This window comes from Nomascus leucogenys, chromosome 5 (genome assembly GCF_006542625.1).
Source record: "Nomascus leucogenys isolate Asia chromosome 5, Asia_NLE_v1, whole genome shotgun sequence".
Lineage (NCBI taxonomy): Eukaryota > Metazoa > Chordata > Mammalia > Primates > Hylobatidae > Nomascus > Nomascus leucogenys.
Genome location: NC_044385.1, coordinates 37,697,788 through 37,723,689, shown reverse-complemented (window position 1 = coordinate 37,723,689; position 25,902 = coordinate 37,697,788). Strand labels below are relative to the sequence as shown.

General features: G+C 42.8%; 1 protein-coding gene across 1 annotated transcript in view; it reads left to right on the top strand.

Annotated features, from left to right (window-relative positions):
• The first annotated feature begins 7,568 nt into the window (after positions 1 to 7,568).
• DAB1 (DAB adaptor protein 1) overlaps positions 7,569 to 25,902 on the top strand; it is a 1,266,417-nt gene continuing 1,248,083 nt past the window's right edge. Inside the window, exon 1 of the mRNA XM_003265137.3 lies at positions 7,569 to 7,871. The gene's annotated coding sequence lies outside the window, so the exon portion shown is untranslated. The remainder of the gene's footprint in view (positions 7,872 to 25,902) is intronic.

The following is a 25,902-nucleotide window of genomic DNA, read 5'->3' as shown; positions in this document are numbered from 1 at the left end:
CTTTTAAGTGCCTACTATGGGTCACTTATATCACCTTATTTAATTTTACAATCCTGTAAAATTTTAATCCTGTAAAACCAGCATTATTATTGTTTCATTCAAGAATAGAGGAAACCACAGCTCAGGAAAGTTAAGCAATTTGCCCAAAGACACACAGTGAGCTTATTCATTAAATAATTATCTACTGAGTGTTAAAGGTAGAGGCAGGAATTGAACTCAGAGCACTTTAATTTTAAAGTCCTTATTCCTGTTAGTACAGCACAGTACTGCTTCTTTGCCTAGATGGCCAGATCCCCAATGGCATCATCATTGCTATAGACCCCCTTCAACACCTACTAACCCACATTAATTGAAAACATCCCTGGCCCTGTAAAGGTATCAAACAGGAAATTCAATTAATGATGTCAGTGTTGAATGTGTTTGAGGTCTGGGTTCGTCACCTAACTGCCAAACCAACCTTCGTCTTTCTCCAGTGGACAGTCTCTGCTCCAATATTTGCTGTTATCTCTGTGTCCAGTTTTGCAGAGAGTTATCAAGCCATAGCCCATAGAATTGCCAGGAACCTCAGAGACCACCTCGTCCGTGCCTGGTGTTTATGAAAAATGAGTCCAGAGAGGGTAACTGCCCAGTCCAAGGCCACACAGTGATTTACAGCAGAACTGGAATTAGAACCCTCATTTCGTCTGTGGCATTCAAAGCCACATTTGGTTCATTTTTCCAGGAAGCTCCCAGCTAGACCTGCAAAATATCTCAGCCTGTTGGTTTAAAAGGATTTTCTTTTTCACTCTTTTCACTGACTGAAGTCCTGAAACAGATTGGACTGAACAACTGAGCAGTAGGGAGGCAGAGTAAACAGAATGGGTCCTTGGTGCCCCCGGCGTGTCTGTTGTCTGCAGCAACTCCTCACTGCCTGTGAGGCTGACAGACACAGCTGCTCCTTCGCGGGGTTCTCAGACTCCTCCTGGTGTGCGAAGACACCCGCCGTAACAATGCTGGGACAGGAGAGCTGATGAGTGCCTGTCCTGGGGAACCCCAAATTATCCTTGAATGCATATGTGTGCATGTGTTGGGGGTGAACCTTCCCTCCCCACCCACGGCAACAGTACAGATTTAAAATCCAAATAAGCAAGTCTTCATCTTCCCTGGCACCAATGAAACATCACACTCAAAGCCTGGAATTCTGCAAGAAGATCAAGATCAAGTGTAAGGGGCCCAGGTCCTGTCACTCGATAGAAGCTGAATTACATTCCTAGCTCCAGATGCACGTAACCTTTTGGGGCCTTACATCACAAACCATAACCTCATAGGGGTCACTTCAATTCTCTGAGGTTTAGCTGCCCCAACTGTAAAATTAGATGGCTAATGTCTGTTTTGTAGAGTTGTTTAAAGAATCAACTAGAAACCAGGGGTTGCTCTAAGTGGAATATGTTTTATAGAAGTATTTTATTTGTGCAGCAATCTGTTTAATTAAATTTTAATGACCTTAGTGGGGAGGTGCAACCTAAGGTTTATTTCCTTCCTATCCCCAACACACACCATAAATGATAGGTCCTCCCTTAGCACATGCTGTGCCCTCATGCAAATTAAGAGAGTAGCCCTTTTGACCAATTGCAGCCTCAGGTGCAGGGCTTAGCAAGCTAAAGTGGTTTTCAGGGAAAGAAAAAAAGAAGGTGTTAACACCTGCATGCAGTCATAGCCCCACACCGTGATGCATGGTTTGGAGAGCAGGCTGGATTTTAGGCCATCCTCATGTCTTCATCTGGGGACCTTTGTATGATGCACAAGCTGCAAGGTCATCTGTAGAAGCCCTGTCCAAATACACTCACTCTCTCCTAGCTGTCAACTGCTTCACTCCTTGAGCTTACTAATGTGGCCTTTAAAGGCATTTGAGTTTGCAACTTAGTTGGAGATTTTGAATTGTCAGGACAGATGATACTGAACATAGTGCCTGTGACACACAGTAGGCTCTGGATAATTATACTCATGGAGAAGAAGGAAGGGTTAAATGGAACAACCCATGTAACGATGCCCAATGCATAATTCAGTGAATGCTTATTGCATGAATGAATGAGCTCACAGGCTAGTTGTGAAAAGAAGATATAAATCCCCTTGTGAAATGTTTAATAACAATAAAAATTTCAAATTATAGTTCAACAACTCAAGAGATGGCACAAGTCAGCATATGAGTGTCAAATTAATTGCCTGACCGTAATTTTTATAGGAGTTCAGAAAGGTGGGGGAGATCAATTTGTGGACTTGGAATCAGAAATCCTGTATGGGTTCTTGATCATGCACTTATACATCATATTCGTTCAAGCCTATATTAGTACTAGCCAGTCTATAGACTTTTGGGGCTACAGAGATGAACAATAAAAAGCCCATGACTGCAAGGATCTCACAGACTAGTGGGGATTGACAGACAGACAGACAGTATAAACGTGGTGCTCAAATAACACTGTGAGAACCTTGGGGAGGGTTCAATGAGCTAATGCACACAGTAGGTATATCATAAATTGCAGCATTATACAGGTGCTTCTGATTATCATCTGAACACATTTCTGAATAAATCTCCACAATTTAACATCTGCTAATTCTCTAAAGCACCTACCATTTCTTTTCCACCTTTCATCCCTCTGTATCTCTTCTCCTTCTTTTCTTAGTTCTGCCAGAAGCCTATAAAGGCACTGCACTGGCTGGCTGCTGGCCCTTGGAAAATGGGTAGATGGCACACAAGACTGGAGACAGAAGCTCGTAGTTGCAAGGGCAGGCACAGACTGGCTTCGGTACTCACAGAGCTGCCATGGCGCCTTTTCTGAAGGATCCATCTTCACTGCAATCACTCTAATCACCCTGGCAACCGTGCACCCATAGACTCTGGCAACAATGCCAATGATAGTGAAGAGTGTTCTCTTAAACTTGCAGTGGAGAGGGAGAAAACATGCCTTGTGAGAGAGGTAGCACATGGCTCTTGGTCCCCTCTCTCCCTCTCAGAAGGGCTGAGCCTGAAGGGATATCCTCATTTCACAGACCCCACAGCTGAACTCCATGGTCACAGGCCCTGCAGAAAATGCAATGGAAAGAGCGCAGGCACTGGGGCCAAGAAGTATCAGAATCGAATCCTGACTTTGATACCTTGGAACAGGGGAGCTTAGGCACATTAATTTGATTTCTTCAGGTCTCAGTTTCCCTATTTACAAAACAGACATAATAATTCTTACCTCACAGGCTTATTGTGAAAATTAAATGAAAGTGGAAGAGGCATTTAACAAGCAGTAGTTGAGTTTTGACTCTGTCACCACATTAGATGCCTGTTAATTTTGTCTACCCAGTACTCCTTCCTTTTATCTGGCAAAAGGGCTTTCTTGCCTTTGGGGAACCACCTCTCCTCCAGTCCATGAAGTTTGGCCACAAGATTCATTCTGTGTCAGACTTGGTCAATCATAGTCCCTCTAGCAGAGATTAGGCACATGACTTAATCCAGGACAAGCCGAACATTTTATTTTATTTTTTCCATATGTTTGAGACTAGGAGAGATAATGTTTCTTTCCTGAGATGATAGAAGCCTAGAGCTCTTGGTGGCCATGACCCTTCCTGCTTCCTACAGGAAGAAAGCTTTCTGAAATGGGGGGGATAGAAGGAGAGAGAGAGAGAATGAACAAGCAAGCAAGCGAGTTCACAGACATGATGACATCATCGACGGAAACAAGCTGGCTTCTCTCTGGACTGCCAAGTGACAAACGCCTCTGTCTTTGCCTTAATAAATTCCCTTTGCCTTAAGCTGGTGATCTCGACCTCTTTCAAAGGAGGTGGATGGGGTAGGGGGCATCACTGGAGTAGGAAATGACTGTATTTCTACAAACAGCAGGAGAGAAAAGCAACAAGGTTTCTGAACAACTCTTGCTATGCCTGTAATTAAAATTACATCATTTTATCCTTCACATTCCCATTGTCTAATATACATTTAAAAACGGTCTGAGTCAATATCTTATTGCGTGTTTCCCCTTGAGTGTGGATCTCAAGTGAATGTGGTGAATGTGTGCAGGGTGGTCCTGCCTCCTCTGTGGTTTATAAGTTACTCTAGGGCTTAGGATTTGTTGTTTCCATATTTTTTCTCCAGCCACTAACTATAATATTCATACTTTTATCCTTGTAGGGTGCTTTACAAATTATTTTCATCTGCATTATCTCATTTGATTCTCAGGGTATCTGCGAAGGGATGGGATGACTATTCCTGCCTGTCCAATTGAAAAACAGAAGCTCAGGTCCTAGTATCATGGCCCTGAAAGAGAAAGATATCTGCAGAGCTTGTGCAGTGATCACCCAGGTAATGTATGGTACAGAGCATAGAAGGATCCCTAGATTTGGAGCCAGAAGGCTCAGGATTGAATCTTAACTCTTACTTACTAGTTAGCTGTCCGTCTTTGAGCAAGTCACTCAATTTCTCTGGTTCTCAGTTTTACCACCTGTCAGTTGGGGAAATAGGGATGATCATTTCTCTTCAAGGGTTCTTGTGAATATCACAGGAAATAATGTAAAATAAAGGGCTCTCTAAACTGTCAAGGGCAGCCCAACTATTTGAGGCTGATTATCAGTGGTGATGTGATGGGTCCAGCTGGTATACAGGCGCACAATAACTGACCGTGCACACCTCTTCTTAATTCCACATTCAGTGACACGCTTTTTTGGTAACTTGAAATCAGCCAAGGTGAGGATCTTTACACTCAGGAAATTGGCAAATGCCATGACTCAGGGCTTTATTGTTAATCAGGCTAGTTAACAACAATCAGAGTCAGTTGTTAACCAGTTGCCAGTGGTGGTGGGGTTGGCAGGAGAGAAGAAAATGATACCAATATTTAACAATATAGATAGAAAAATGAGCAAATCCTTAGAGCATTTCCTTTAGTCTTCATAGCTCCTGGGGCAGATAGTGATTCAATTTTTTAGATGAGGTAATTAAAACTTCAAGAGGTTCATAAGTTGCTTAGAAACACACAATAAATGACAGGAGAGATTCGAAGTCAGATCTCACATTCTCTCTGATTCCCATGCAGCAACCCAAAGGTACATCCACTAGCATCTGTTCTCTCCCTGATTTCCAACCCAGCAGTAGTAAGTTTCTATGACCACTTAACATTTAAGATCCCTATCCGGACTTCAATATACTAGTTTTGGAGTTGGAGAAACTAGCTCGGAGAAAGATGGAGAGAAGTGTAGTACATTGAGTTGGGCACAAGAGAATGAGTTGACTGTCTTGGAGATCTACAGTTCTGGGTCTCAATTGGATAATTGCTTCAGGGCCCTGGGAATTAGGCAACACCATTAGAGTTGGGGTCATTTGAAGCACCTGGGCATAGAGAAGGAGAAAGTCGAGAGCACCTGGGTCGGAGTTCCAGCTCTGCTACTTCACCTGTCTGGGGTTTAGCTTTCTCATCTGTCAAAGGGGGGCAATATCAAATCATGCCTATTTTATCTCATTGAGTTTCTGTGGTAGCAGTGGGGAGCAGGATCCTGGAGGCCTCTGGAATCCATTACACTATACTGATATCAGAAATTATCACGTGTCTCAGCTGAGAACATTTCCTCCTGTTTCTAAGAGAGAAAGGACTGTTTTCCTTTCTTGCCATCTCTGGCTCTAAACGTCCCCAAACAGCTCTGTTTTCCTTTCTGTTTTTATATCGAGTGCTTTATATGATGATGTCCTGCATGCTTCAAACTAGATGAAGGTGGCAGACAGGAAAAAATCAAAAGGACCTAAACAAAATGAAAATCTTTCCTGCTCAAAATGTTTCCTGCTCGAGAAAAAGATAGATGGGTTCAGGGGCTGGCACTACAAATGCAAGCATCCCAGATGCTGAGAGAAGCTCTTCATGGACTCAACAAACAGGCAACCCCTGCCTGGTCCTGGACAGGACAGAAGGGTTATAGGAGCACTCCAGAGGCTCCTTGAAGACCTGAAAGTAGAGAAATGTTGAACATGAAATTAATGGTCATTTAGCACCTTAGGTGCCTTCCTTGTCACATTTCATCTTCACAATAATTTTATATATAGATTATTATTTATATTTTCCAGTTAAGGAAAAGGATACTCAGAGAGTGATGGAAGAAACTCATACCCAGACTCCCAGGGTAGCTGTCCAGTGGCCTTTTTTCCTAGTGGAACTACAGGCAGAGGGGAAGTTGCTGTGGTTGTGGAGGTCAGGGACTTGAAAGGGACTTTTATTCAGCACTGTGGGACACTCTGATTGGATCCTCTCCTTCCACCCATGGCCCCTTCAGTACATTCTCTGCACAGCAGCTGAGTGAGCTTTTACAAATAAAAATCACACTCTCTCCAATCCTGTAACAGTTACATCTCTATTTAACCCCCCAAACTCCAAACTTAGCATCAAGGCAATTTCTCTTACTGATCTTTACCCATAAGACCAGCCTCCCTCTTCAACCTCTCCACCTCATCTCATGTCACCAACTCATCACTCTTGCTACATTCTAGCCACACTTCCTTCCTCCTGCTATTCAAACACATTCAACCTGTTCCTTCTTCAGGGCCTTTGCTCTTGTTCCCTCTATTTCTAATGACTGGTTCCTTATCATATTAGTGGTCATGTGCTGGGAGGGCTCTTTCCCAAATGCCCAGCCTGATGTCCTACCCTAGTCATTTTCTATCACATGTCGCCATCTACTTAAATTTTCGTCAATAGTGATTATTATTATCCAATAGTTTCTTGCTGATTTACTTGTTTATTTTCTATCTTACTAGAGAGCAGGTTACAAGAGAATAAAAATTACTTGTCTGTGTTCTTTTGAATGTTCTGCTCCTCTCCATAAAGTAGAGGTTGGCTCATAGTAAGCACACAAAAATATTTACTGATGAGTGAATTGTTACTGATATATAATTACCTCAGGAAGGGCAGACCTGCATCGGATGAAGGAAGAAAAATTCATGTTTTGCTATCACTTAGCATGTGTCAAGCTCTGTGCTTGTCTCATGTGATTCTCACAATTCTATGAGACATATGGTTCCCATTTTGTAGATGAAGAAATGGAAGCTCAATCATTTGGTCGTTTGATAAGACCACACAGCTACAACTGAAACCCCGGTCTGCCTGCTTCAGTGCCCACACACTTGATTGTGGGGTGTGCATAACATGTCTCAGGGGTTTATGTACCTGCAGGAGAGTGTGTGTCTGCTGCTGCAAAATCTTGCACCTGTGAACACCCCAAGAAGGAGGAGGCTAGGTAAAAGCATGTGCAGGCCAAGACCCTAGAGGAGCACAGAGAGGGCTCTCCCTAGTAAATCACTTTTGCTTAACCTGAAGTCCAAACTTCCCAGGGGAGCAGACACTGAGACCTGCAAACGGTGAAGACTGCAGAATGGCTGCAAGTTGTAGACCTCACTGTGACCGTGGCGGAGAAGGGAGTCTGCCAGTGGGTGCTGAGGTCCTTCCCCCTCAGAGCTCACATTCAGGCCAGGTCGGTCAGGCCGCGCCACCTCTTCGGGCAACAGCATTCCGCGCTAGGTGGCGAAATGCTGAGGGGCTCCCCTATTCGGCGGAATGCGGTAGTGATGTATAAGGTATGAAAGATGTGGCCTGCAGAGAGCCGGCACTATCTCTACTGCTGCTGCTGCTGCTGGTGCTACTGCTGTTGCTGCCGCTGCCTCTGCTGCCACCGCCACTACTGCTGCCAGCGGAGCTGCTGGGAGTAAGCATCCCCTCTCCGGGATACCCAGCTCCGCGGCATCTTCCGCGCGCCCTGGCCCCACACGGACCTGCCAGCTCCAGGGAACAAAAGCGGAGCCCGCTCGCCCTCTACTGCAGCCGGAGGATGAGTCGAGAGGGCTGAGCGGAGAGTGTGGTCCTCGGCGGCTGGAGGTAGGAGAAGATGTTGCGCCCGCCCGCCGCGGCATGGGAGGCTCGAGGTGGGCGCCCCGGGGTAGGGGTCGCCGCGGGGGCCCCGTCCGTCCAGTGGGCGCTGCCCGGACCTGGCGAGGTGGTCGTCTGCAACGCTGCGCCCGCACTGCCCACTGTGGGTCAGGCGCCGGGCTCTCGCGGCCGCGAGGGAGCCTCCTGGGTGGGAACTGGAGGTAGTGGGGGAAAAGTCTGGAGCCAGAAGCCAGGCAGCGGCTGCCGCGGCGGCTGCGGAGGGCTACACGCGGCACTTGGCGGCGCGCGTCTCACTGAGAAGAGCGGGCAGGCGGCGGCTGCAGTGTGCGCAAAGTTTTGGGTGGCGCGCAAAGGCGCAGGCGAGGGCCGCCGCACAGAGCCGCCCAAGTTGTGGCCGGAGCGCTAGGGCGACCCCCGGGAACCCCCCCCAAGCGGAATCGCCCGAGACTAGGGGCTCTTGCTCCCTGACACCCCAGTCGAGGCCGAGTTGACGCGCAGCCATTTAACCCTTCCTGTCTCGGGAAAACAACTTCCTCCGCGCCGACGACTGGACTCTGGCTGGCTGGGCAGCGTCGAGGCTTCCGGCGGGTTCAGTCCTTCTGTGGTCTTGCGCATTTCCTCGCTCAGTCCGCGTTTTCTTTTCATTTCTTTTCTGTCCACTTATGTATCTAGAAACCAGGCAAGCTGGCCAGGGGTCTTACCCAAAGTCTGTAATTTTAACCCTCGCGCCATCCGGACGCATGCTTTCTTTCTGCCCTCTCAGCTTGGCTCTTTGATGCTGCTTTGAAAAATGAGATGATTAATCAATTAGATTAGTGGCCAATTAGGCATAACCCTGTAGGAAAATAATTATGCCCGGCTCTCTGAGCTTTCACTGATGATGAGGTGGGAATCCAGCCCAGGTGGAGGGGCTGTTCCGAAAAGATAGGGATGATCAGGGAATTTCTGGGAATTTAAGATTAAAAAGATTCAAATATATGGTGGTGGCGGAGGTTGTGGGGGTGCAGTAGGAGAGTGTGTGTGTGTGTGTGTGTACCAATTTTTGCCAAGAAAATTAACCCTTGGCAGCGCAGTATGGGTGGACTTTGCAGGCAGCCTGTTTCGAACAGCTCAGAAAAGGTGTGTCCCCTTGCTTTCCAAGCCCCCTCCTCTCCTCTCTTTCAGAGGGGCTCTTGCCTGTAAATCGCCTTGCAGTGGCTTTCCTTCCGCTTTGGGAGGCTGAGTTCCAATGAATGCATTTTAGTTTCGTGTCCGAGGAATCGCGTCGTTGCAGACCGAGGTTCCTTACTGTGCCTTCCGAGGATGCACAATTCCCCTGATCGTGTTAAATACAGTGGTTATTAAATGGGTGCAAAAGGAAGACAATCTGTTTCCAGGGCTGGGAAGTTCTGCTGCAGAGTGGGGCTTCCTTTTGCTTTTGGAATGACTGGCGGGGTTTGGCACTGCAGTATTACAATACAGCCATATTAAAAAGGTCTTCAGAGCTTAGAGCCCTCCACCACTGCAGCCCCATCTTCCACACACTTCCCTCCCCGAATCCTTCTTGCAGGGAACATGTAGTGGATTTCATACCTGCACCATGTGCATTTGAACCGCTTTCTGTCTCTATTTTAAGCTTATTCTATCTGCTTGTACGTTCGATGCTAGATAGTAGATATCTGTTCAGATTCTGTTCAAAATCTAGAGGTGTTCCCAGGGCAGAGGGATTTTTGCAACAGGTCCTAGGTCTGGGTTTTCTAATAATAGATCTCCCTGGCATTTAGCGACGTGGGGCCCCAGTCTCTCCACCAGTGACCTGACAAGGGTTGGACCAAGAGATCTCTGGAATCCCCTGCAGTGCTGACATTAGCTAATTCTGAATTTTATGGCTTTTTCTTTTTCTGAGCTGAGCGGAAGGAGTAGCTGAGCAGTACATGCAATGTGATAGCAGCAGTGCCACCTTGCTCCCAGTGGAAAGGAATAGGGGCTGGCCAGGGCTTATTGGCAAATAGGGATTTCCCAGCTGGAAGACTGCCTGGTGATATTGGTGTGCAGGGACAACTGGCAGCCACAGGATTCACCCGCCTCCCTCAAAATGAATGGCCACCATTCAGCACTCTCTCTTTGACAAGATTTTTTTTTTTTTCTTGAATTTGGACTCAGCTAGTTGCCTTACAGTGACATTTGTCGATCAGATTCTTGTGCTAGCAAAAGCCTTGCTCCTTTTTAAAAACGGAATCTTTTGTACATACCGGGAGGGGATGCAGGGTAAGAATATAGGCAGAGAGGAAAGAAGAGAGGGGAAGAGGCAAAGGAAGGAGTGGGTGGGGGGAAGAGCTAAGAGAAATAGACAGAGATAGCTTAAGTCTTCAAATACAACCAGATAGTGGGAAAGAGGAAGCAGAGACAGAGGACTTGGTGGGAGGTGGGGGTGGGGTGGGGAGGGTGTTGGTGAGGAGAAGGGAGAGATGCAGGAAGGGAAGGAAAAGCAGAGAGGGAAATACTAGCCCTAAGAGGGAGCGACCAGAGCCTGCATGAAGCAAGACCAGTCTTACCACTTGGCTTAGAAAAAATGCAAAGGAAAATCTCAAATTGCACAAGACACATTCAAGGTAGACTTGCAGCCTGGACTTAGCTTTGACATAATAAGGCAATTATTTGTGAAATAGACATTGTACCACAGAAAGTCATGAACTCCGTTTCTCCATTCATCCATGACTGGAGACTCCAGTTGTTGGTGTGGTGTTGGTGCTGAGAGGGGAGCTGTTTGCCTAGCAGACATGCCTTGTATAACCTGGAGAGTGTGCTCTTGCTTGGGTCAAGGTGGGTACTCCATTTGGACAGGCTGGGTTTCTCAACCACTTTGGAAGAGGTGTTTTTTTTTTTGTTTATTTTGAGACCTGTCTTCCATCGAATGGACAACTTCTACAGTCATGTATTATTTATTTATTTATTTAACCTGTGTGGGGGGGGGTAATGAAAAATGAATAGTAAACACCCTTACATGCCACCCAGAACTAGCAGTGATGACAAAATGATTTCAATTGATTTTCTCCTCTCCAGCCTCCCTGCCCCCATTCTGGCCCATCCTCAGAGCCTCCCAGCTCATCTCCTGGCCTCCAGTGTGGGCCCTTCCACAGATGTGACACATCTTTCTAGAACATGGCTTTGATCATGTTACTCCCAGATCAAAAACGTAAAGTGCTCCCTATTGCCCAAGGCATACTGTTCAAATTCCTGACTATAGACTTCAAGGCCTTTCACCATCTGGCCGTCTTATTCCCTCCTCATGTTCTTGTGACACACAACACACACACATGCTCACACCATACACACACACTACCCTCATACCCACACACCTACACACTTATGCACATACACACACCCTTCACACATAGAATCACACACACCCTGACATACGTGCATACACATTACATTCACACCACTCACACACAGTTTCACACATTCATAAATACAAACACTCCCCACATGCACACAGCATCACACACAGCCTTCTATACATATACACAGCATTAGACATGCCTTCACACACATATACACAGCATTACACTTACATCACTCACTACCATACTCACACATGCACACCTACCCACACACAACATCACATGCAGCCTCACACACACTCACATCTATGCACTTACATACACACTCATACCACATATGAAATACATATCACGTATGCTTTTCATACCTTTGCAGGTGCTACCTTCACTCCCTGTTTGGAGAATGTGTTCTATTCATTTGTCCTGTAGACTCTCCTCATGCATTAGGATCCATCTTAAAAGTGGCATCCACTCAGAGGTCCCTTTCTCTCAGGAAGCTCCTGTTCCCTCAGTACTCTTTAAACGCCCCTCTTGAAGTGCTGTGTTACAAGTCTCCACGTGTTCATCTCTCCCACTAGAGTGAAATTTCCTTGAAAGCAGGGACTTACCCATTCCAGTACTCAATCTCGGTATAACACAGTCCTCTGCACGAAAGCATGATTGATGTTTAATGACTACATTCATTTTAAGAGCTTCTAAAGGATGATTAACATCTTTGACACCTTCTAAACATTTATTTTCTCTTATTCACTTTTTTATTTGTGACAATTCTGATACAAATTTTTTTTTTAGAAATTCAAACGATACAGAAGTGTATAAAATAAAAAGTGACAACCCCTTTCCCCGCCCCACCTAAATACCTTCTATGTTTAATACACATTTACTAAACATTGGCATTGCTCCTTTACTTTACATAATATTTTCCTAACTAGATTATATGCAGGAAACTTGCAATATATATTCATGTACATCATCTTCATACCTCATACAATACTGTAGGTGCAGGATGTGCCCAACAACTATGGAATAAATGAACAGAAACTTGTTCTGTTTATACTTAAATAACTAGGTAGTTGGCTTTATTTTTAAATAACTAGAACACGAATACTAGTTGGGTTTAAATTTTAAATTACATTAAAAATTGTTTGCTTAATCTTCACAATAGCCAAATGTGACTGGTGTTTTAATCCTTATTTTACAGATAAAGAAAGCTAGGCTCCAAGAGGTTACATAAATTGGTCAGGTCAGAAAGAAAAAAATAGTAGTGTCTAGATGGATTCAAACCCAGATCTCCTTCATTTTGTTGCCTCTCTTTTTTCCACTCTACCCTATTAGTGGGTCTGTGAGCACCCAGAGGCAGGGCATCTAACTCGGCTTCATATGCCCAATATTTGCTGAGAGCTTAAGAGTTGATGGAGCCCTTTAGTCCACATCTTAATGGTTGCCCTTCCCATTAGGTGTCCTTGTCCTTTTGCAGGTGAAAAACAGAGGCACATGTGATAAGCTAATGTGACCTGGCCAAGTTCCTAGAGCCAGGAAGAAATGGAAGGTGTAGAACTCAGGTCTTTAGGTCCAGGGCTCATTCTGTATCCTTAGATGTGAGAGTTGATCCCAGGAAGGAGCCAGGCACCTTCTGCTTTCACTTTAGTACAATGACTGAATGGGGCAGACAGAAGCTGCTCTGGAGGGTCGAGGGGGTGTTTGCTGACACTCATGTCTAGGGATGACAGCACTGGCAGTGTCCATGTTTTCTGGGACAGTTTTGTTAAGAGATACTCTTTTCCCCAATACTGTTCTTCTGCGTCTCTTGTTTGAATCAGAACCATGGAGAGAATCTGTCTCTTGATACTTCGGTGAGCAGTTGTGGCCATAGTTCCTAGTTCTGTAGGTGTGCTAGAAAACCTGATGGCATGGTTAAAAACCTTGGTGTTGGGATAATTTGTCAGTGAGGCAGTGGTTACTGGAGGCCTCCAGAGCTTGACTTTGATAGCATCTGCCTCTGGGTAGGTGGTGGAATTACATCTCTCATTTATTGAGGGCTTGCTGTATGTCAGACACTGGGTTGAGCACACTAACTGTATTCTCTCATTTCATCCTCCCAATGATCCTAGGAATAGTGTTATGACTCTCAGTTTATTCTCAGCTGGAACATGCCTGGCACAATAAAAATCAGTAAAATATTTGCTGAGTTTTTAATGCATAGAGAAGGAAACCAGGGATCAGAGACATTAAGTAACATGTCCTAGGCACAAGTTAGTGCATTTCAGAGCTTGGGTATAGACTCAAGTCTTTCTTACTCTAGAGACTGTACTTGTTTGGAGTACTTGTGCAAGTTCTTCTAAATTGATAATCCTGACTAAGTGACATAATAGAGCTTGAACTTGCAAAAGCTTTTGTCCAACTCTTTTATTTAAGGGAGAGGGACATTTACTATGTGCAAGGTATTGCTCTAAACACTTTAAATACATTAACTTATTTCGTATTCACATTCCACAAATAAGAAATATGAGGCACAGCTTAAAAGTAGAGCTGGGATTTGAGCATGAGTAGCCTGTGCCCTTTACTACTTGGTTGTATAAGATTCTGGGACCTGTGTAAGATCCTAGAGTTCTTCAGCAGTAGAACCATCATCACCATTACCACAGTCATCATCATTGTCATTGCTGATGCTTTTGTAGCAGCTGTTTTTACTGTCTACCTTGTACTTATGGGCACTTTTCATATGTTATTCCATCAATTCCCAAAACAATCCCATATTTCCATGGAAGGGAACTGAGACTCAGTGATGTTAAATGAATGCTGAGAGTCACATGGCAAGTGAGAGGACTGGGATTGGGACATCGTGTGTCTGGTCTCAACATCTGTTCTCATTTTCTTTCTTTAGACTCTTTTTTTCACTGATCCTTGTTGCTACTCTTAAAATTCAGCAAAGCATGAAATGATGAAATTTTTCTTGTGTGTATGTGTGTTTTTTTTCATTGTCAACCCTATGCACAGAAGGATAATTGTCTAAAAAGACATAGTGTTTGCATTTCAGGGGCCTGAGTTTTTCTTCCATTCTACTGTCAGGCATCAGAAGGGCTACCTGATGGTTCTGGGTATCTTTTTCAATTCCCTGGAAATGAAATAATATCTGCCTTGTTTTACAATATGGTGATCAGAATAGTAAAGTTGTGATCCGTGTGATTTGAACCCTCACTTTGAGAGTGAAAGGCACCTTGTGAAAGATAGAAGAGAATGTTTCTCAGATTGAAATAAACTGTCTTGGGCCACTATGTAACACTAGCTGGTTTGGGCAAGGAGGTGATCATTACTTGGTGACATTTAGGCTCTTCCCTTGTTGGCAATAGTACAAGAATCCTATATGATTAATAGTTCTTCACTTGGGACTAAAAAAAACCCAGCCATATTGCAGAGGACAAGAGAAACAGTGCCATCAGACAACCTTTCCATTTATTTAGCAAAGCACACATGGTTCCCATCTCAAAGGGGCAGGCGGACTTAAATCAGAATGAATACCAAATAAAGAATTCATTTGTATTCATAGGCTTTTGATAAATAAAAACAATTTTTTTCTGAAACGAGCTCTGAGCCATAGGTGTTGAGGCTTTTTGTTTACTTAAAATGCAGAATATAGCTTCTTATTTCAAAATGACCTTTTTTTTTTCTTTTTTTGGAAGCTTGAGCTTAGATCTTTAGTGACATTTTTTCTCCAAGCAAATATTTACAGCCAAGTTGGAAAGTGACAGGAAGGAGGGTTTAAAATGAAAATGTTACCAAGCTGAAGTTTACGTCTGAGTGCAACACATGGTGTCACCATGGACAAAGTACTAAGAACTCAAAATATTTGTCAATTTGTAGAATTTGAAGAAACCAAGCTGTTTTCATTTGTTAAGGTTAACTCTAAAAATCACATTTTGTACGTGCATCATCATGGTGGCCATTTCCACTTCCTATATGCTCAGTTTGATTCTGGTCATGAGGTATCAGCCATTTGCTTATGTTTTTTTTTTTTCCTTCTTCTCCATATGAGGGTGAACTGTCTCAGGGTTAATTCCCCATGTTCATTTCTACTTCCATACCTTTACTTATGCAGTTTTTCCTGCCTGGTACTTCCTCTGTCTTCAACTCTCCTCCAGATCCAATAGTCTCTTAAAGCTGAGGTCAGGTACTATGTCCCATATGAACTCTTAGTTGACTTCACTCAATAATGACCAGCACTGACATTGGTTGTTTTTATCACTTTATCACCTTTTTCCAAATTGTATAAATAATACAAATTAATTGTAAAAAATGAAAAAGTATAAAATGATATAAGGGTTAGTAAAAACCACTTCAAATTCTAGTTGTTATCTATAATTTGGTGACCATTCTTTCACTTATCTCTTTAGATATATAACTACTAGCATATGTAGATGGATATAATTTTATATACTCTGCCTCGGTATGGATATAATTGTACATATTCTGCTTTATTATATAGGCAGCTTACTTTTTATCCTGGATATCTACTTTTTAATACAGCTTTTTTGCTTGTTTACAAAGTGATCTAACAATCCAGATGCCTTCTGTATTTTCTAAGTTCCTATAATCATTTGCAAATACATACATTCACACACACATATACATAGGCAGGAATTTTTGTCATTGGTTTAAATATGATATCATTATACATTTTTTGCATTTGTCACTTAAAACGCTATGGAAAACTATTCTCCCTGTCATCCAGCTCTCCTTGAGTCAAAGGGTTTAGATATGTTATTGTTTTCAATGGTTGTATAGTTTTTAATGGAACGAGTATACCATGGATTTTTCCACCATTTTCCTTCTGATAAGCATTGATTTTTATTCAGTAATTTTTATAAACAATACTGAAATAAGGATCCTTGAACATTTATCATTTTTAATGGATGATTTAACTTTTATGGGTAGATTCCCAAAAGTAGTATTTCTGAGTCCAAGTGTATGCACTTTTCAATGTTTTAATAGATGATGCCATATTGTTTTCTAAAGAGAATGTAATAATTCACATTTCCATTAGCGTATATGAAGTAACATCTTCCCCATATCCTTGCCAGCAACATGTATTACCATTCTCTTTTACTTTTGCTAATTTGATAGGTGAGAAATGATATCTCATTGCTATTTTACTTTGTGTTTTCCTGATGTCTGCCAAGAAGGAGCATCTTTTCACATTTGTCTTGAAAAGATTTGAATTTGCTTTTAAGTGGACAGATAATTAATCATTTTGCCTATTTTTCTTTTAGATGATTCTTTTTCTTATCATTTTGTTCAGGCTTCTTTTACATTATAGATAGCCATTTTTTTCTTTCATCTACATTGTGTATGAAGTTTGGTCTAGTGTTATAATGATCTCTTTATTTATGTGTGTTCAAAGTAGACCAGGAGTTACTTGACAGTAGTGATGTGTGTTATTCATCTCCAGGACATCGTATCTAGCGCAAGGCTCAAAGGGGTTTAGGTACAGAATAAATGGTTCTAGCCCTGACTATCCAAATGTGTTTCATTTAACAATGGATTGTAGGAAATGATTTGTGTGTGATATCCAAATGTATTTCATTTAACAATGGATTGTAAGAAATAATTTATGTATGTGGCATCACATGGACTAAAATGTTTCAAATAAGCAAAGTTTCAAGATGACTAATGTTCTGAAATAATAATAATAAGTGAATTACATACTTTTCTGCTTTTTAAAAGAGTATGACTTGAAATATCGTAAACATCAATTATTATGCTGAGCTATATCAAGAATATTCTTAAGGACTATTTAGATACATGAGATTATTTGGCCCTATATGTATGAGTAGCTCCAGACATATGGATATATGGATTTTAAATTCTCATCTTTATGTGTGGATTTAAAATTCTCATATCTATTTTTTATACTTTTGTCATCTCTCCTCACTGTCAGATTGTGTTATCATGTCTTGGTAATATCAGTTTATCTGCCTTTAAAAACTGTCCTATATGTTGTCAAACTCTCGAACAGCAAAGGAAAAGAAAAGAGGTCCTCTTCTCTTTCTGTTCATCTTTGTATTGCCCGTGGACTAATATACCAGGAACCATGCTTGTTGGAAATGTGGATATGATAAGAGTCAGTAACCACCAAGTCTTGGCCTGGGTGCCATTCCTGTGAATAAAGTGCATCAGCTTCCAGTGAAAATATACCTTTGGCTACTTAGGGGTCATTTTAGTTTCTTTCTTTGTTTACAACTATATTCTGGGAAAGTGAGGTTGCTGGATAAGTGAAGTGGTTGCATGCCATCTCAAGCAATTAGGATATAGGTCCTAATTAATTAACTACATGTAACCAAGATTTTAAATAAAGTGGCTTAAGAGTGCATTTACAATGGTACAAATACATTTCTCAGTCCCATAAATGTCTGAGTGTTTAGGGAATAAGCTCTAAGCTGTGAAATTGTGTAAGGTCTAAATTTCTTCCAGCTTGTGTTCCTTCGTCACTAGGACATGATCCACGATGGTGTGTCACCATATCCTTATTCTAACTGGATGGCAAAAAGGAAGAAAAGAAGTCAGGAGAAGGCCTGCCCATTTCTTTTAAGGATATGATTAGAAGTTGCACCCGTAATTTTATTTTACATCCTTATAGGCCAGAACCCAGTCAACTGGCCACTTCTAACAGAAGGGAGACTAGGGAATATTGTACTTATTCTACATGGCTATGTGCCAGAATTGAGGTTCTATTTTTGGAATGTGGGAAGAATGGGTATTGGTGGACAGTGTGGTAGTACCAGCCACACCTACTCTTGTCATTCTGGTGTTCCCTGGGTTTGCTTGTAAGATGGAGTGCAAGGCAGCAGTCGCCTACTTCTTTTGCACTCCACCTCCTACTGTTGTGTGGAGTGTAAAATAGTTACTCAGCAAAGACGACTTTATATTTAATGTTTCTCTTCTTGTTTTAATGATGGGGAAATGCAGGGAAGAGAATTTAGCTTAATAATGACTTGAGGCTCCGGGACTGGAAACCTTTGGGCTTCTTGGCTGATTTTTCTGTAGCTTAGTTCGTGTGCTGTCTAGTCCTTTATTGCTCCACTCAGAGTTGGTTATTTTTATTTCTTATTTATTCCTCATTTTCAGCTCTGAGAGGTTCAGGTGTGGAGACCACATGCTTTGGAAACAGGTGTATTTGGACAACTCTGTGAGAGTCAAGGGGGAAAATCAGCCCCCTGCAAATAATATAAGTGAGCTGAAGGTTTGAGATTATGACCTCTTGCGAAAAGGGTCCCCTGGTAATCAACAGATTGCATCTCCGAGCTGAAGTTTCTGCACTCCATGGGCTCCTATTGACTTTCTAATTAACACAAAAGCATCCTTTTCCTTACTCCAGACAGGCTCTGGGCTTGGGTTTGCTGTAGCCAAATAGCTGATTCTAACTTGTTCTCTGTTTCCAAAGCACAGTGTGATCTTATTCTTTTTAGGAAGTAGGATTTCAAGGGATGAAATTTAAACATGCCCTTTCTTCCTCCAAGTTAAAAACCAAATGGGAGGTAAATATTGGAGTTTGATAAACATGAAAACGTGCATCTTATTTCTGTTAAAATTTGATTGGAGAATTTAGGTTGTGCAGCTATTTCAGGCTTCCTAAGTCAGTCTGAGCTGGATAGCTCCAGGAAAGCAGTGAAGGAAGATCTTCTAAGGTTAGAAGCTCTGAAAGACAGAAGAAAAGGAGCTGTTGTATCATGTCAATTAGGTTCTTAGTTGCAGATGACATCATTTACGCTGAAAGGGATTTATTAAGGGGTGTTGGGTAGCCTCCAGCATTCCAGGAGGGTCCTGGAAGCCAAGCTTGAATGTCAGGACAGATGGCCAATCATATCATGGTATTGCTGGAGTGGACACAACACTGTTGCTAGGGACAGATAGAAGGCTCTTTATCTGAACTGCCCCAGAAGTTACTCTCTATGCATATGGTATATACCTTCTATCTTTTAACATGCCCTTCTAAGCCTCATGTAAGTATATCTGTTTAGTGTCCCCAGAGTTTTGTCTAGTCACTTCTGATTCCCATGCAGAAGTATAAGAAAGCACAAAAATGCGGCTAGAGTGATGCTGTGAGACCCTATAGCATGTCTGCTATAGCCATACAGGTTTGCTGTCTTCCTGATTTCACCTAAAAGATAAATGGATCCCTTTTCTTTGAAGAGAGAGGCTGGAAGTACCACTGCCCTGCTTTTCCTCTCTGGGCATTGGAGTGGAAGTAGGCTGTTATGCTCCCATTGAACATCACACATTTGTTTACAAATCCTCAGGGGCCACAATGGCAAACAGGATATCCCACACTTCTTAACATGGCATAAAAGCCCCTCCTTGGCGCGTAACCAATTTTTTCCATCTCATTCCTTTCTAGTATTCTTTCTGTTTACTATCTGGTCCTCTCCTCTGGGCTCCCTCTATTCTGAACTACCTGGAAGTCACTTGAATATGCCCCTGCTCTCCCATGTCTCTACTCTCCGATCCTGCTGTCCCTTCTCCCCCAATCATGAGCAAAATGCCCTTTGTGCCTTGTGTCATTTGACACATTTACCGTTCATGATGGAAACATCGTTTCCTCTGGGAAGCATTCTTTGTTACTTCCTAGACTAGGTTAGGTGACTTCCCTGGATGTAGCCATGGCACCCAGCAACCACTTCTGTTTTTAACTTAGCACATAGAGCCCCTTGGTCTATCCTACTGCTTGTATTACTGTGAGCTTCCTGAGAGCATGGTTTGTATCTTTGTATCCCGATAGCTAGCACAATTCCAGGTACTTACTGTTTGTTCTAATGAATACAATAATGAATTATGGGGTACTGCCAAAGAACATGGGCTTTGAAGTTAGAACTTGACTTTGCCACCACATAGTTGTATAGCTTCAGACAAGTTAAACATAATAGTTCTATGAAGGCTAAATATAATGAAATAATGCATGTGAAGTGCTCACCAAAGAACACATAGTAAACAAGAGTTGGCTGTTATTTTGATTATGATAAGATTATCATGATTACCTCACATGCTCAATTTATAGTAATGATCACCAGTCTACTTTCTGGACTAACATGTAAAGTGGTCATCTATGACATTTCTATTTGCTATAGAACCACACCAAAATATGTTGAAGCCACCAGTGGCTGCAGAAGAGGAATGAAAATAGACACAAATTGATAGAAGTCACTATCAGTCAAAATCTGTTATGGAGCATTTCAGTGACAGTGTGAGAGAATGCCTCTTGACACCAGGTTTCAGTAATTGTGCTGTCACCAGGATTTTATGAACAATTCTGCCTCCTTTACATACTTTTTTCTTTCCTTTAGAATTTTTTTTCACTTAAAAAAAAAGAAGCAAATGACCCTGAGGAGATACTGAAAACAGTGTCAAAACTTTAGTGAAGGTCAAACACTTTCCAAGGGATTGCCTGGAAGCGCACATCCTGCCGTGTTCTCTCTGTGCCTGTGCAATGTTAACACAGTAGGAGCTTCAAGTTGATGTCGAAAACCAGCTTGGAATATGGCAAATGTCTTCTTTGTGCCAACCTCCCAGCATAGTGTCTTACGTAGAGTACATGCATTTTCATCTGTGTACGTGCAAAATACCTTCTTTTTCCTCTCTTTTCCCTGTGGATCCATACTTATTTCACTACATTCAATTCAGCAAACATTTATTGAACCCCTACTGTGTGCAAAGAACTCTACTGATTCCCTCCTGTGCCTGTTTCTCCTCCTGCATTAACATTACTGCTTTATTAGAAGTAAAGGCTTGTGTTAAAGGAAACATGGGAGTAGCTGGCATCTACAGGAATAGCATAAGCATTGTTTATTATGATTTTGTAGAAATATTTCTTGTTATTGGGGTCTCTATTGAAGTATAGTGGGAAGAGGGAGTATAAGGACCAAGGACCTAGTCCCAATTTGATGTATGATCTTGAGTATGTTGTTTAACTTCTCTGGGTTTCAGTTTCCAGCAGTTATCAAGAATCTTTCAGCCCCAGTATATTATGATTCAAAAAACTGTAAAAACAACATAAAGTTTGGATTTGCTGTGTTAATGTGAAAAGTCTAGTGGATTTGGCATTAGGAGCTTGGTTTCAACTACAGCATTGACATTTGGCCTGTGTGGTGTTCGGTTTGAGCTTCAGCCTCCCAGGGCCCTTCTCTATAGAAATGGGACACTGCCTCTTGCTTTTCCTGCTGCATGAAGTTGTTGTGAAGCTTCAAAGAGATGATCCATGTGAAAGTGAATTATGAATAACAAAGGACTATTTACGCACACATATAATTTCTTATTTCTGTAAATAATCACCTTGATTTCACTATGTTATTCCAATGAGCACTTTTGCATTTGGCCTTCTGGATTGTTTGAAGGAAACACTGCCTTTCAGTTTTTGTTTTTGTTTTTTGCCCTGAAGCAGTCACAGAGTATCTTAAGTAATTGGGTGCTGTGTCCCCCGTGTGTCTTTCCGATCGACACTCGACACTCGTCTTGGGTCCCAGAGCCTGACTGAGTGCATAATGTTTTATTGGTTGGCCTGAAAGGAGACCATTTGTTCCCTGCTAAATGAGCTGTTACTGTGCACCTCTGTCCCTCAGCACCTGGGGCTGTATGCATGGGAGAATCCAACCGTGGATCTCAGAAACCTTTTTGAAAGTTTATTGGAAGAAGGGAGAACACATTTCTCTGCAGGTTGTTCCCTCCCTCCTTGGCCTTGGCTCATTAGTCAGAGCAGTACAGAGTAGCTGAGGAGGAGTGGGGGCGGGGTGGGACGGGTGGGACGGCAGGGCTGCAGGCCAAGGGGTAGGCTCAGGATCCTTGCAGCCTTGCCCTTGCCTTTCTGCTGCCCCGACCGACAGGTGGTCAATTAGCTCTAATTGGAAAGTGTATTGCTGCACATGGGCCGAGGTGGCTTGTGGAAGCGTGCCTCCTGTAGCAGCTTTCTCTTATTTTGGCCCCAGGCCTGACCTGATCTGTGGCCTCCAAAAAGAAGACCTCTGTCTCTTTGGGATGTCAATGGCCTGCCTGGTCTAAGGGCCAAAGAGATGGCTTCTCTCCAGACTGCAGTCACTGGGTCTCCTGAATAAGGACCAAGCTGCCCAATTAGCCCTTTATCTGGGTGCCTGGTTGATTTTGCAGTTTGGTTCACTGAGGCTGATGCTGTTGTTATATCTGTGCCAGATGTGGGTCATCTCAGTCCTGGGTCTCTTGTGATACCCTGTTGATACAGGATGATTTCAAAGTGCAAGAGAGAGAAACCCAGAGAGATAATTTTGCCGTAATTGCTTCCTTCACCCCTCCCTCTATATACACCCACACACACTCTTTACATTGGAGGCAAATTGAATTAATGATATAACCAGAACTGTGGTTCAGGGCTCCCAGTCTAAAAGAGAATGTGTATCTGACTCTCACACTGGTAGAACTTTGTTTCCTTATCTTTTTACCCTCATAGCCCAGGTGCTTAGAAAATTCTTGTGAAATAAATATATAAGGGCCTCAAAATAGGTTGTATTCATGGTTCAGCAATCGAGTGCTGCATTCAGATCCCAGTTCCACCTCTTACTAAATGTCTGACCTTCAACAAGCTACTTAACATCTTCAAATTTCAGTTTCCATTGCTATAAAATGGGGATGAGGATAATCAGGCTTCCTTCACAGGATGCCTGTGGGCATTAAAGGAGATAAGCATTTGGCTCAGAGCTCAGAGTAATATTTCATTAAATGCTAGTAGTTGCCATTTCTAATGAGCTACCTAACTCTCCACCCATCACACAGATGAAGATGCTGAGGCAGGATGTGTGGCGAGGGGGTGGATTAAGTTGTCCAGTATTACATGAATTAGAGACAAGGCCAGGAATAGATTCTAATCTTTATTTTCTTCCCGGTTCACTGTTACTCATGTCTGAGAAGCAAGTCTATCCTGTACTTTTCCTTCAACCAGATAAATAACTGTCTTTCTCTGTTTTCTCTTATCCAGTTCCTCCAGACTTTGTACCTACAGAATCTAGGAATCCGCATATATGAGGCTACATAAAGGTTGTAGGCTCTGGGTGTCACTTCCTCTGGCTCAAGCCTTCAATGGCTCTCCATTGCCTCAATATGAAGCATTATCCTTTCATAATCTGGCCCAGGCAGTCTGATCCTAGGGAACCACTGGCAGTTTCCTATGTGTGCCCTGCTCTCGTTCACTTCTGAGCCTTTGACATCCTGGGACAGGGTTTGTTGAGTGAATGGTGGTGAGTGACTCAGAGCCCTTCCAGCTTTCCAGAGCTGTGATTCTAGCAATCCTAGAGGAATAGACGGGTAGGCCCAGCAGGGGGAGGGCCCACTCCTTCCACACTGCCGGCCCCCTGCCTTGTCTACCCTTGTCCTTCTCCTGATGGCTAAGCACATTGCCTGCTGGGCAGGCATTTCTGCCCCGCATGGCTGTTTTCCACTCAGTGTGAAATGTCATTTTTGCAGGGCTCTCTTACTCTGCCTCTGAGCATCCTGCATTTTTGCCCTCATGTCACCTACTGCAAGGTATGCCAGTGCCTGTTTACTTGTCTGGGAGTGCCAGAAGGCAAGATCATATCTGTTTTTGTCTCTATTGTAGCTCCAGTCCTTGGCAGTCAATAATCAATAGATATTTGCTAAATGAATGAAAGAATGAATGAATTCAGGATTGGATCAGTGAGTGTCATGGAAGCAGACAAGCATGAGTTGGGAAAAGAACGTGTGGTCTCAAGTCCTGGTATATCTGACATCTCTAGCTCAGTTGATAGTAAACATCGGGCCTAGGCTTTATTTTTCTCATTATGTTTAAAACCCAACAGTCACCCAATAGTATAATTTCCTAAGTGGTTTCATTTCAGCTCTGCTAATTGAAGAGAACTGAGCTCTTTTTGAAGGCTGACTTTGTGTGTGGCTGTCACTGGTGAGAGTGGAGACTGGTTGTCAATCACTGACAATAGCTCGCTGTTCTGGAATAATTTAAGTTTAGGTCTTTCTTTCACTCAGGCATTCATACTCGTTATATGTTTTCATACTGAGCTGAGAACAATCTGGGGTGAGAAACTGTCATGTGTTCTAGGAGCAGAAATGGAGATTTCTTTTTTGATTTCAAATTCTTATGGTCTGTGGCTCAGAGTAGCTTGAAGGGAAGATCAGATTTCGGAGTCAGACCTTCTGGACTCCAGGTTTGAATCTTTGCTTTCCCACCTGCTTTGCTAGCCAGGTGACCTTGACAAAGTTTACTCAGTTTCTGAACCTAAATTTCCTTATACAATTACAGGGGATGTAAATACTTTGTATTGGAGATTATCATGAGAATTAGGGAGAGAATGAAAAGACCTGGGTAAGGGCAGACCCTGGTAACAGCAGCACTCCTCACCAGCTCCTCACACTGCAGGCAGGTTCCTCAGGCATCTCATTGTAGACAGCCCTCCAAAGGGGCTCCATATGGTGATTGGAGGGCCCTGGGGATCAAGCAGACTTGGGTTCAAATCCTAGCCCTGCTACTTCACTTACCATCTGGGAGACTGCATAAATCACATACTTCTAGAATTCCCTTACTATAAATTGGGTATAATGATACCTACTCATCAAGTTGTTATGGAGATTGAAATTATGTGAACTATCAGCAAAATCAATGCTCAATAAATGTTATTTCCTTTCTCCTCCTCCTCTCTACATTTCAATATACTTAATTTATATTAGGAGATTGGGGAGAAAAAGAGGTGATTAAGAAAATGCTCCCTACTTTCTGCTTCACATTAAAGAGCAAGCATATAAGCATTGGCACAGTATTCTGAATCACACCTATCTGGCACTTGTTCATTTATTCAACAGATATTTATTGAGTCTCTACTATGTGCTACATAGAGTTCTAGGCACTGAGATACAGGAAAGAAGAAAACAGTGAGTGTGTTCAGGTGGCACTAACAACCTGCTTGGAGAAATAGATAATAAATAGATAACATAGTGTCAGTAATAGTTAACAAATGGGAAGAGAGGAAAGCAGAGAACAAAGACAGAGTCTGCTATTTATATGTGAATGGTCAGGGATGGCTGCTCCAAGAAGGTGACATTTGATTGAACAGAGCCTTTGTTCTTGCTGTTTTCTCTACCTGTGATGCCACCACTGTCCCTTGTCACTCTCTATCGGCAAATCTCCTGTCATCAAGACTCCACTCAAACATCACCATCTCTGAGTGCCTTTTCTGCCCACCTTTTGAGACCGAGTAAGTCTCTTCTTCCTCTACTCCCACAATCCCTTTTACTGTAAATATCTTCCGTGTTTAACATCCTTCTCCCTCCTTCTTTCTTTGAGCTTCAGTGTCAGGCACAGTGCTAGGCACAGAATTAGTTTATCAAATTTTGTGTGTGTGTGTGTGTCTGTGTGTGTGTCTGTGTGTGTGTGTGTATTCACTCAGATGTCAGCCCATCCTGACCACATTTGGGGATAGTGGGCAGGTAACCTCAGAGCTGGTCCTGGGGAAGTCTACTCAGCTCTGAGATGTGTACTTTGTCCTCAGAAATGTAGGGCACTATTTCCCATGAGTTAGGCATGCTGAAGGAAGACTGCTTCTAGCTCCATGGCATGGTCAGTTCCATCCAAGTTCAGCACTGAGAACTATTAGGCACAGTCTTTTCTCATATTTCCAGAGCTCTTCAATCATTTTTGCCTTTTAGAAGCTACGTGT